The following is a 14,430-nucleotide window of genomic DNA, read 5'->3' as shown; positions in this document are numbered from 1 at the left end:
ATAATCCGAGCGTACAGGGTTTGAGATAAGGAGGTATATAGTACCCCAAACACATCCATAACAAGTAAAAAGAGGCCCCACATGGCCCAAAACAAGTACAAAGTCTTGTCCAGAATGAGAGAAACTTAAACTACTAAAACTCCATCAGCTGTGGGCTCCATAGTGAGCCCGATACTCGTCCATAATCATCAAGCTGCGACATCCCTATTATTGTTACCACTGTCAGGGGTTCTCACATCTTCTCACATCATTAAGATTGATGATCATCGCAATGGAGGAAGCCACACACACAATCATACAAACAAGCGAAAGGGTAAGCTAGTGATTATCATATCATAACACTCAACATATAAATTCATAGTCAAGCATAAATAACAAACTTCCACACAAGAGGTACGAAACCATATAAGACACCAAGACTTGACTATCTGGATACGTATCATGAGGCACCACCACGAGATCTGTGGAATTATGTCCTAGCAGTGAGGCACCACCACGAGGCCTTCGTGGAATTACGTCCTAACCTTGAGGCACCACCACGATACCCTCGTGGAATTACGTCCTTACATTGAGGCACCACCACGAACTCTCACTAGGAGGGTCCATGGAATTACGTCCATGTGATAAGGCACCACCATGAGTTCCCACTATAGGGGTCATGGGATTATGTCCTACCCAAACCTTATTCTTGCCTTGCCAACAAATCATAAATTTCTCATGCACACCAATAACATGTCATTTCATATAAACAACCAATCATCAAACATATCTCATGCCAAGTTCACTATCAACTCATTAATTCCAACCCATAACTTACGTAATACATGCATATCCACCCTCTCTATGTTTAAAATCAAGCAAACCAGCCAATCAAACAAACAACATTCATTTAAGGAAAGGAGCAAGAACCCGAGCTAGGTCTCGCTCAAGCTAGGAGCCTTCGCTCAAGCTCTCGCTCAAGCTGTAGACTTTTGCCTAGGCGAGACTGCGACAGTGCCCCTGGAAGATTTCGCGAGCTCTCGCTTAGGCGAGGCGGTCTCGCTTGAGTGAGACAGTTCGTTGCTAAAAAATACAGCCCCTTGCCTGGGCGAGCGCTCGAGCAGAAGTCTGGGCGAGTTCCTACTATTCTTGCATAGGCGAGATGAGCTCGCTTGGGCGAGAATATCAGTTCTCCCCCACTGTTCCACGCATGTTCAACCAGGAACTCATTCACAACAACACCCAAAGCATTTTCACATTATCATAAGCAACATACTATCATCAAAAACACGAAATAGATCCAAAGCATGGAAAAAGTGAATTAAAACCATGAATCCTAGCTTCCCTTACCTGGAATGAGCTAGTATAAGACCTTGACACCGAACAGTGGAGCACCACAGCTCTAGAAAGAGATTACAGAGCTAGAAAAGTGAAGCGAAACATATTTAAACGGGTTTATTAGAACGAACCCTAGTCGGAACCATGAAGAGGGTTGAATGAGCAGAAGAGGGTTGAATGCACTTGGGAACGAATAGGGTCTTAACCCTTTAGAGAGTTGCAGCTGCTTAAGGAGGCAAGGAGGAGCGTGTTTCTGAAAGTGGAGTGAAAGAATGGGATTAGGGCAGATTAGGGTCTAAATTCCCTTTGGGCCAGCCCTTAGACCCATTAGATTGGGGTAACCCTTAAAACATTAGGGTAGAAAAACTGGGCCTTACACTCCCTTATAGTGTATTAGAGAAAAATAATTTGTAAAATATTAAATAGTTAAAATTAATATTATTTGTATATCTTTAATAAATGATAAAATAGTTGAAATTCTTAATATTTATATATCTTAACTAAAATTAGTTTTTATAAATTAACTAATATTTTTCATTTATTTTGTAATTTTATTTTAAAAATAAAAACTTAAAATATAAATTAAGTATGTATTTTTTACACATATACAATGATATTTTATCAGTCTTGTTTTTTTACCTTATTTGTTTTTTCACTAATCTATTTTTTTCCTTTTATAATTGCTTATATTTATACATATGTCAATAAACTTTTGATATTTTAAGAAATCTGATTATAAGAGACAATGTTAATAAATTTAATGAGAATATATATATATATATATATATATATATATATATATATATATATATATATATATATATATATGAATGAGCCAGAAATATCTCTCAAAATTTCGATATTATTAATATAGATATAAATTACAAAATCTCTAAAAGTTTTGTGCCAAAGAAAACATATCTTGAAAATTATCAATTGTGAAAGATTTAGAAAATGAAATTTTAAAAGTGACAGTAATTTAAAAATAGTGAGACTCAATTATTTAATGTTAAAATGTTTAAGTATAAATAAAATTGTTATAAACGAGTTTCATTATTTCAAAATTATCTTTGTAAAAACCACTTTTGTAGAGTACACTGAATTCTCTCTAAGGATTCTTTTCCTTTGTTCTCCTGATTGAAGATTTGAGACAGTAGGATTGATCCTCGTGACTAGCTCTTCAATTTGGATCGATCAATTTCTCCATTCGCATAAGTTGAGTTTCAATCATTTTTCTTGGTCCTTTTATGTTTTTTGTTGCATGTGAGGTTTTTTTTCGCTTGCATGTGATGTTTTAATTTTCTCTAGGAGTCTTTGATGATTAGTGATCATAACGATATGTCATGGTCATTCTTATGATGTTTCTATGTGTAGATATAGCATCCTATGGAGTTAGAAGTGTTTCTGTGTTCTTAGAGTTGTTTGGTTCTGTTGAATCACTTTGTCAAGTAAGGAGAGCTAGTTGTTTTGGTGTGTGTGAGTGATAACGCTGTTGTTGAAGCGATCAAATTAATACCACTTATCTATAACAACTTCAATATTGTTAAGAAAGTAGTCAACCAAATAAAAAGGGTAAACTCTATAAGACCCAAGAAAATTAAATAATTATATAATTAAATAAATAATTATTTAATATAAATTGGGGTAATGGAATATTTATGACATTTAATGCGGGGAGTTAAGATAAGGAATAGTACTAACTTAAGTGGTTGAGAGTACTTGATTATTATTAGAGGACTTGGGTTTAAGTCTTGCATATTTAGTGTTATATTTTAATTATTTTATTTATTTTGTGGGCACGCATGAACACATGACTTGGATTACAAAGCAATTGGTTTGTGCATATGCTTGATAATTGTGTGGATGGGAGTTTGAACCTTGGTTAGCACTAAGTAATGTTTTACAGTAAACACTCTTTTAAGTTCGCATCCTGTCTAAATCCACATTTAAAAAAATTCTCAGAACAATTATTTTTTGAATTTATTTTCAGAAAAACTCTCGTAAAGTCATTTGACTTTATATTTTTACCCACACACACACACACACACACACACACACACATATATATATATATATATATATATATATATAATAAAATAATAAGTTCCTCATTTTGTAACATATCTCTTATATTTGTCATATATCTTATATCTCTCATATTTTCATAATTTTTAAAATTTTTCAACACTCATAATATTCCATACTATAATTATATTATATGACTCCAAATATTTCATATTGTAATATGACTCTTAAAATTTCATAAGCCTGCATCCCAATTAAGTTTGCATCAAACTCTCAAGATTAAAATGCAGACTTAAGCCAATGTTTACTGTAGAGGAGTAGCAGTTATGGAGGTAGAGGGTCACACAAAACCTCCATGGTAATGCAAAGTTAAATGATAATTAATTATTTTTCGTTCTATTAATTTTATTAATTTTTTTAAGGCTGAAAAATTGTTTAATGGGTTAATTAGTTAGGAATTAAAGGAGGAATTTCGTGTAACTTACAAGGCAGAATTTTTAGGGCACCAAAAAAAGGACCTATGGTGAGCATAGATAACTAGAAAGGGTTCCAGTGGTAAAGGCAAGGCTAGAGTAATTCTTGGGCAAAGAAGATCACTAGAATTGCTTTAGGAGCAGGAAATTTCAGGTAAGGGGAGCTAACCTTATATTATGGTTTCGTTTGATTTATGTTTGTTGGAATTGAGAAAAAAACTGGGTGGAGAAGAATTGTAGAAATCAATTTTCATGCCGTCTGGAAATTTGAGGTTCAAGGTCTTGTGTTTCATGATGGATTTGATGTGTTGTTTGGGTAATTATTTAGTTGTAATGGGGATTATGTTGAGACAGGTTCCAAATTGTGTGAATGAGTTTTGGTTTTCTTTTCCAATTGTATATTGTTCATAATAAAAGAAAATTGGTGACCGTTAAGCATAAATAACTTATATGTTGTTTATGTTTTGTTTTTTAGCTAGTTGAAATTTTGACTATAATTATAAAGATAATCATATTTAGTTTATTGATGTCATAAACAACTATGTCAGATTGTTTTCTTATTATTATATTGAGTTTATTGATGTTAAAAATGTAAAACTAATTAAGGATCATTAAAATTTATGATTCTCACACGATAAAACATAATAGAGCGCTAACCTTGATTCATAAGAGATCTTGTAAATATGCGTTCTTCAATTTATAATTTTGTGTGCTCTTCAACCATCGTTTCCCAATCTATCTCTTTGCCTTTCTTTCTCTTCTCACACGTTCTTGATGGATTACTGTGAAAAGAACCTTATGGCCAGAGACAGAACCCCAATCCCTTTTATAAACCAACGTCCATCAAGTTAGTTTTTTATTTTATCTTTATTTTATTTTATATCATTTCCCATAATAATAACCAATATGTCTCTAAATTTTTATTAAATCACAATTGGGCCCATCATAATATTTCAAATGAGTCACTAATAAAATTAATCGTCAATTAATTCTAACATTCTCCCACTTGACTCATATGATGTCATAACATTGTGTGATTTAATACATAAACATAATGCGTATTAAAAGACCTTGCATAAATTGGTTCCATCATTATTCATAATTAAAGATACATAAATAATAAGAGTTGTGGCGGTCACACATCATTCGATCGACATGATCCCTTCCATGTACTACTATATCATCCATTTCTCCTTAATTTGACATTAAAACGAGAAATCCCTAATGGGTTCAAACATAATGTCATTTTTACATAGCAACAACATAACATAATTTGTTTTCTTCATCATAATTTTCATGCATAAATATAAAGAAGAAGACACAGATTTCAGAAATTTATACATTAGGGAGCTCAGAGTGTCACATAAACAATAAAAACATTAACATTCAACATTTAAAATTCACTAGTAGACATAATGCCATATTCTTTACATGGCCAGCATACAATTTGGGCAGTAAGCCTTTTGTTAAAGGGTTAGCAATCATAAGATCTGTGCTAATATGTTCTATTGACACTCTACGTTTCTGAACTTCTTCTTTAACAACAAAGTATTTCAACTCCATATGTTTAGCACCTTTAGAATACTTGTCGTTTTTAGAAAAGAAGACTGTTGCGGAATTATCATAATAAATTTTCAGCGGCTTGGAAATACTGTTGACTACTCTAAGTCCTGAAATAAAGTTCTGCAACCAATTAGCCTGAACTGTGGCCTCAAAGCATACCACAAATTTAGCTTCCATGGTGGACGCAACAATGACAGACTGCTTTGCACTTTTCTATGAAATTGCTCCTCCAGCTAAAAGATACACATAACCAAATGTAGACTTTCTTGTATCCACACAACCGGCAAAGTCTGAATTTGTATAACCTATCACCTCAAGGTGATCAAATTTTCTATAAGTAAGCATGCAATTCTTTGTTCATTGTAGGTATCTTAAAACTTTCTTTGTATCTTTCCAATGCTTCAGTCCTGGATTACTTTGGTATCTACCAAGCATACCAACTGCAAAGCTAATATCTGGCCTCGTACATGTTTGAGCATACATCAAACTCCCAACAACAGATGCATAAGGGATATTTTCCATCTGTTTCCATTTCAAATCATTCTTTGGACATTGCATGAGACTAAACTTGTCTCCTTTTTGTATTGGAACGGGAGATGCTGAACATTTATCCATTCTGAATCTCTCTAAAACTTTATTAATATATGCATTTTGAGACAAACCTAACAGTCTTTGTGATCTGTCACAAAATATTTCTATTCCTATCACATAGTATGCCTCACCCATATTTTTCATTTCAAAGTTATTAGAGAGAAACATCTTAGTCTCACTTAATAGACCAAGATCATTATTTGCAAGCAAGATATCATCAACATACAGAATCAAAAATATAAACTTACTCCCACTGACCTTCAGATATATACACTGATCAACAGTGTTTTCCTTAAACCAAAGGACACAATAGTATCATTGAACTTAAGATACCATTGTCGAGAAGCTTGCTTAAGTCCATATATTGATCTCTTAAGTTTACACACCATGTGTTCCTTTCCTTCTTCAGCGAACCCCACCGGTTGGTCCATATAGACATCTTCTTCTAAATCCCCATTCACAAAAGCAGTTTTAACATCCATTTGATGCAACTCAAGATCATAATGAGATACTAATGCCATGATAATTCTAAAAGAATATTTCTTAGAAATAGGTGAAAATGTTTCCTTATAGTCAATGCCATCTTTATGAGTAAAACCTTTGGCAACAAGTCGGGCCCTGTAACGTTCAATATTGCCTTGAGAGTCACGCTTAGTCTTAAAGACCCATTTACACCCAACTCTTTTACATCCTTCTAGCAATTCCACAAGGTCCTATACGTCATTATGTGCCACTGAATTAAGCTCATCTTTCATGGCATCTAACCACTTATCAGAATTATCACCATTAATGGCTTGTGAAAAAGAAATTGGATCATTATCAATACTTAATTCATTTTCTGACTCTTGTAGATAAAGGACATAGTCCTTCGAAATAGCAGTCTTTCAATCTCTGTGAGATCTTCTTAACACTATTTATTGTGGTTGTTCTACTATTGGTTCATTGTTAACCTTGGGATCATTAATTTATTGTTCTTCTTGATTGTTATGAGTTTCTACAACATGTGGAACAAAAACTCTTGATAAAAAAGTACTAGTTATAGGAACTTGTACTCTAACTTCCTTAATCTCCATATTTTGTGAAGCTTCACTCCCACTGGTTTCACCATTCTTAATGAACCGAGCTTTTCCAGTTTCAACGATTCTTGTACTATGGGTAGGACAGTAAAACATATACCCTTTTGATTTTTCTAGATAACCAATGAAATATACATTGATTGTTCTTTCATTCAGTTTCTTTTCTTGCGGATTGTATATTCTTACTTCTGCTTGACAACCCCAAACATGCAGGTGTCTCAAACTGGGTTTCCTACTTGTCCATAACTCAAAGGGAGTCTTTTAAACAGCTTTACTAGGAACCCTATTCAACAAATACATGACACTCTTTAAAGCATACATCCACAATGATACAGGTAAACAAGAATTACTTAACATACACCTAACCATATCCATTAAGGTTCGATTACGCCTTTATGATACACCATTTTGTTGTGGTGTGTCTGGAATTGTGTATTGAGCACAAATACCACGTTTCTCAAGGAACTTAGTGAACTAACTAGGGTGTTGTCCACTTTATCATATCTTCCATAATATTCACAACCTTTATCAGACCTTACATTTTTCACCCTTCTGTCTAATTGCCTTTCCACTTCATTTATATAAACTTCCAAGGCATCCACTGATTCAGATTTCTCATGCAGTAGATAAACATGTCCATAACGCGAAAAATCATCAATAAAGGTGATGAAGTATTTCTCTTTATTGAAAGAATTTACATCAAACAGACCACATATATCGAGGATTATACGATAAGTCCTTACCGCTTCCACTAGAATTTTCTCTTTATTGCCCATGAAGACGAACTTCTCACTTGGATTTATGGTTCGGGTTGTAAGAAATCCCTGCATCATATTAGAAACATGAGTCGTACATCCAAAATCAATCCCTGCATCATATTAGAAACATGAGTCGTACATTGGATCTCCTAAAGGAGAACATTAGTATACATGAGGAACTTCAGTTAAGTTTGATTCAAAACATACGTAAGCATTATGCTCACCTTTCTTTTCGAACTAAGCTCTACACTTTATGCAGTCCTTCTGGAAATGTCCAGACTTCCCGTAGAAATGACATTTGTCATTTTTCTTCTGGATTTTGGTTGACGACTCATCAATCTTCAGTGGTCCTTTACTCTTTCCATGTTTCTTAGAAACTTTCTTTCCAATAGCTCCTTGATTCTTCACATATTGAATAGAGTGACTTCCTAAGTTCTTCAGTCGAGTCTCCTTCTGAACTAGTATATTGTGCAATTCATGCACATTCGACTTGTCTTTCATGGTGTTATAGTTCATTTGGAACGGACCATACTCAAACGGTAATGAGTTCAGAATGAACTACACGAGAAAATCTTCATCCACTGTTATTCCTAGAGACTTAAGTCTTGCTGCGATATTTGTCATCTCAATCACATGCTCATGCATAGTACGTAAATCGTCAAACTTCATGGTGGTTAACGTACTCATTAGTGTCCCAGCGAGAGATTTATCAGCAGTTTGAGAGCGCTCTTCCACAAATTTCATAAATTCTTTTGCGTTATCGGTTTTGGGAAGAGCTGACTTTATATTGCTTGCTATACTCATTCTCATAAACATTAAGCTAAGTATGTTTGACCTTTCCCAAGCTTTGTAATGGGCTTTCTCTTCATTACTACTAGCATCCGTGATAGCAGCCGACTTTTCAACTTGAAAAGCTAGATCAAGATCCAACACACCTAAGTGAAATTGGACTTGCTCACTCCAGTCAGGAAAATTCAACCATTAAAGACTGGAACAGACGAAGCATGCGAGAGTAAAGATACCGGAACAGAGACTACAATTAACACATGCCTAACATTAATGCTTTGAGTCATAAAATTGAACGTAAAAACATATTCAGACATAAACCATCATTCTATGCATACTAATGTTCTCCTTTAGGAGATCCAATAATACACAAACATAAACATAACGATACTAATCATATTATAACATTATTGATAATTAAAATATGCATCAACTAGAATCACCTACTACCTTTGGGTATATAAATAAAACTAGTGACACATACAAAATTATCTACAATCATGTTCATTAATTATGAGAATAATTAATCAACCTTTGGGCGATCTTTAAATGCCTTATAATTAATGAATTTCAATTAACTCATAAATTAATTATTCATAATTTAGCATCCATACTAAGGGTAATTGAAATAAAAAACATTAATAATTTGAAATCACAAAAACTTTAAAATTTTGGCCACTTTGGTATCTAACAAAATTTATCACAATTGATTTCAAATAAATAATTACACATTTAATTACTATAAACTTTATATAGCATCTCATTAATTTTAATTTAATAATAATAAACATAAATATTATTGTAAATTAAAATAAAATTATTAATTATTTATATAAATAAAATAATTAATATTAATTTTATTGGTGATGTAAACCAATAAAAATATTACTCTACTTTTTCACTTTGCATCAATTGAGAATGATCTCCGTTCAATTTAATAATACTAAGCATTTATTCAATTTAGCGAAAGCATCCAACTCACGTTCCTGCATCAGTTTTTCATAAAACATATTCACCTCCAACTGGCACGTTCACACTTCATTATGCCATTACACTTTATTCAAAATTAAAATAAAAACACTTTCACACGTAATGATTTTTTTTTCTTTTAAAAGGCCTCGGTTTTATAATTGTAACTAATTAAATCTTGCTTTTAATCTATATTGTAAGAAGTGATAAGTGCATAACAATTTAGGTTTTATAAGAATGGTTACAGGATGTTATTCTAAAACTAATTAAGGATCTTTAGAAATTAGGATTCTCACACGATAAACATAATAGAGCACTAATCTTGATACATGAGAGATCCTGTGAATATGCGTTTTTCAATTTATAATCTTTTGTGCTCTTCAATCACTGTTTCCCAATCTATCTCTTTGCCTTTCTTTCTCTTCTCACACGTTCTTGATGGGTTATTGTGAAAAGAACCTTATGGCCAGAGACAGAACCCCAATCCCTTTATAAACCAACGTCCATCAAGTTGGATTTTATTTTATCTTTATCTTTATTTTGTTTTATTATCACTTCCCATAATAATAACCAATAAGTCTTTAGATTTTATTAAATCACAATTGGGCCCATCATAATATTTCAAATGAGTCACTAATAGAATTAATTCGTCAATTAATTCTAACATTCTCCCACTTCACTCATATGATGCCATAACATTATGTGATTTAATACATAAACATAATGCGCATTAAAAGACCTTGCATAAATTGGTTCAATCATTATTCATACTTAAAGATACAGAAATAATAAGAGTCATGACGGTCACACATCATTTGGTCGACATGATCCCTTCCATGTACTACTATATCATCCTTTTCTCTTTAATATGACCTTAAAAAACAAGAAGTCCATAATGGGTTCAAACATAATGTCATTTTACAAAGCAATAACATAACATAATTTGTTTTCTTCATCATAATTTGCATGCATAAACATAAAGAACAAAACACAGATTTCAGAAATTTATACATTAGGGAGCTCAGAGTGTCACATAAACAATGAAAACATTAACATTCAAGATTTAACATTCACTAGTAGACATAATGCCATATTCTTTACATGGTCTGCATACAATTTGGGCGGTAAGTCTTTTGTTAAAGGGTCAGCAATCATAAGATCTATGCTAATATGTTCTATTGACACTCTACGTTCTGAACTTCTTCTTTAACGACAAAGTATTTCAACTCCATATGTTTAGCACCTTTAGAATACTTGTCGTTTTTAGAAAGAAGACTGCTGTGGAATTATCACAATAAATTTTCAGCAGCTTGGAAATACTGTTGACTACTCTCTAAGTCTTGAAATAAAGTTCCGCAACCAATTAGCCTGAACTGTGGCCTCAAAGCATGCCACAAATTCAGCTTCCATGGTGGATGCAGTAATGACAGACTGCTTTGCACTTTTCCATGAAATCTCTCCTTCGGCTAAAAGATACACATAACCAAATGTAGACTTTCTTGTATCCACATAGCCGGCAAAGTCTGAATCTGTATAACCTTTCACCTCAAGGTGATCAGATTTTCTATAAGTAAGCATGTGATTCTTTATTCCTTGTAGGTATCTTAAAACTTTCTTTGCAGCTTTCCAATGCTCCAAACCTAGATTACTTTGGTATCTACCAAGCATACCAACTGCAAAGCTAATATCGGGCCTCGTACATGTTTGAGCATACATCAAACTCCCAACAACAAATGCATAAAGGATATTTTCCACCGGTTGGTCCATATAGACATCCTCTTCTAAATCCTCATTCAGAAAAGCAGTTTTAACATCCATTTTATGCAACTCAAGATCATAATGAGCTACTAATGCCATGATAATTCTAAAAGAATCTTTCTTAGAAACAGGCAAAAAAGTTTCCTTATAGTCAATGCCATCTTTATGAGTAAAACCTTTGGCAACAAGACGGGCCTTGTAACGTTCAATATTGCCTTGAGAGTCACGCTTAGTCTTAAAGACCCATTTACACCCAACTCTCTTGCATCCTTATGGTAATTCCACAAGGTCTCATACGTCATTATGTGTCATTGATTTAAGGTCATCTTTCATGGCATCTAACCACTTATCATAATTATGATCTTTAATGGCTTCTGAAAAAAAATTGGATCATTATCAATACTTAAGTCATTTTCTGACTCTTGTAAATAAACCACATAGTCATTCGAAATAGTAGACTTTCTATCTCTGTGAGATCTTCTTAATACCATTTCTTGTGGTTGTTCTACTATTGGTTCATTGTTAACCTCGAGATCATTAATTTGTTGTTCTTCTTTATTGTTGTGAGTTTCTACAACATGTGGAACAACAACTCTTGATAAAGAAGTACTAGGTATATACATTGTTTTAGAACATGTATCTTGATATATAATTATGCAAATATTACATATATTATATTAAAAACAAGTACAGGCATATGGCACGGAGAAAGTTGGCACCTTAATTGCGCCCATTTTCATTCAAAATATTATAATATTATGGAGTAGAAGTTTTAAGTTGTATATAGGTTCTAGAAGGCTTTACATTGGTGCACACACAATTTATAGAGATAATCAAATTTGAGTTGTTTTTCTTTGGCTAGAAGAATATATGTCTTAGAAATATAAACTAATATGTTATTTGGGATAAAGATTTATTTAGTTGGATACAATACTTTTTTTTATCATAAAGTGCGGTTACGAAAAGGTAAGAAGTTAGAGGCTACAAATTTGAGACGAATGAATTAAAAGAGAGGAAGTTGTGTTTTAGAAATTTAGATTGTTGTTGTTGTATCTAGTTCAGATGTTGTGGATGTTCTGGCTGTTTAAACTTAGTTTGTTGTTGTTGTTGTTTACACTTAGTCTTGTTATTACTATTTAAATTTAGATTGTTGTGGTTGTTTAAAACCATATTGTTGTTGGTGTTTTTAAGTCAGATTTTTGTTACTGTTTAAAACCAGATTATTGTTGCTGTTTAAAATCAGATTGTTGTTGTTGTTTTAAATCAGATTGTTGTTGTTGTTTACAATAATGCAAGAAAGGCTTTTGGCAGTAGTTATTTTTGTCATTTTGTCTCGGGTCTAGAACCGAGGCATATTACGACGAGGCCAAACAAGGTTAGCTTTTTGCCTTGGGTCTCAACCGAAGCATAAACTGCATATTCTACCTTGGTTCTGCTGAAAACTTAGGCCATATGTGCATCTCTGCATTTTCAACCTTCCATCTTCTCCACCAGAAATCCTAGGCAACCACCATGGTTCCACCATAGCTCCATCAACCACCGCCACGTCTGAAACTCACCACCAAAGATCCGTAGGCACCACAATCTTCTCCTTCACCGTAAGAGTAATTCGTGAGTCGCACCACCACCATGGAACTTGTAATATCTCGATCAGATATTACGAATTTAGAATAAATAAAATAAATAATATTAATTAAACTGCTTTTAATGGGATATCATTTCCCAAAAATGTGGCAAATTTAAAACTTTATTAGATTAATGAATAATCCAAAATCCATAAATTATAAAACTGGAAGTAAGATAAAACATCTCATAAGTGTTTACAAATTATTTCAAAACCATAAAATAATAAAGCTCCCAAGTTATCCCCACTTCGTCGCTAAGCCTCACCGGATCCACCTGCAATATCATCTACTCACGTGTACCGTGTACACGATCATCGCCAAACACAAGCAGATAGGGTGAGCTAACAAAATAAAACATATATATAACAAATTTATATACATCACACAATCGCACCGAAGGAATTTCATCCTTTGATTCCACACCACATAGTCACAACCATGTTAACCGTGTTCTATGTCTTCTAGTGATGACCTCAAGAGGTCTTGCTGCCATACCTATCGACCACAACCGATAGAGCACGTGCGTGAAACCATGCTACGGATCATACACCGTAATGCCAGGTGGAGTTCCCATATGTGAACATAATTCATACGTCCTAAGACTACCAAACTCGTTAGCTCATTATTGAGGAAGGTAATTTATCTAGACCCATCTGTACTAGACACAACCAGCACACTCACACTAGCAACACTCGCCAACCCAAGCTCAACTCAAGGGTTCCTCGTGTTCATCCTCCATCCCGAGCTCAACTTGAGGGATGCCATTCCGAGCTCAACTCGAGGAATGGCACGTGTTTAACCCCTATCTCGAGCTCAACTCAAGGGATATGTTCTGAGCCACAACTCAAGGAACACTAGCAGGCCGACCTTTAAGACATCCTACAAGCCTTGTAGATCACGCACACAAAGCCAACAACCCAACATTGCTGCAACACAAATCGCCTGGCGCAGGTCGCTTAGCGCTAGGCGCTACCACTTCAAGAACGCCTGGCGGGGGACGCATACCGCCAGGCGGCTCGTGCCTCAAATGCCACTATCCTTGCAAATGTCGCCTGGCGGAACACCTCTCGTTGCTAGGCGCCACACGTTCCAGGCCTCTTTGAATTGTTCCCTATCGCCTGGTGGTCCAACACCTCTGCCAGGCGATGTATCAGTACCTGCGCTGTACTGGTTTAAAGTCACCCAGACCTGTTTCTACTCTTGGTTCAAGATTTTCAAGCTTACGATAAGAGTCCCAATTTATTTATATCATTTCCCAAGTGACTAACACATCATTAAGGTTCCTACTTCCACTTAAGTTTAACCACCCAAGTCTACAAAGATTTTGCTTCCTCAAAGTCAATCTTATTAATGCATAAGGTACCCAAACCACTTATATTTTATGTACTATTTCCATATCAATTGTCCATTCACTACTATCCAAGTTTCTGGACTTTCCCCACCTAGCTTGCCCAACCGATAATTTACCACATATCATACTTTAGCCTAA

The 14,430-nt window shown here is 34.1% G+C and overlaps 1 pseudogene; it reads right to left on the bottom strand.

Annotated features, from left to right (window-relative positions):
* Positions 1-5,201: 5,201 nt before the first annotated feature.
* Positions 5,202-5,993, bottom strand: LOC146886846 (secreted RxLR effector protein 161 pseudogene; annotated as a pseudogene).
* Between the last annotated feature and the right edge of the window lie 8,437 nt (positions 5,994-14,430).

The sequence above is a fragment of the Vigna unguiculata genome, chromosome 4 (assembly GCF_037176805.1).
Source record: "Vigna unguiculata cultivar grain cowpea cultivar isolate G323 ecotype 2 chromosome 4, ASM3717680v1, whole genome shotgun sequence".
Lineage (NCBI taxonomy): Eukaryota > Viridiplantae > Streptophyta > Magnoliopsida > Fabales > Fabaceae > Vigna > Vigna unguiculata.
The sequence above is the reverse complement of the archived record's forward strand: the minus strand, read 5'-3'. Positions and strand labels throughout refer to the sequence as shown.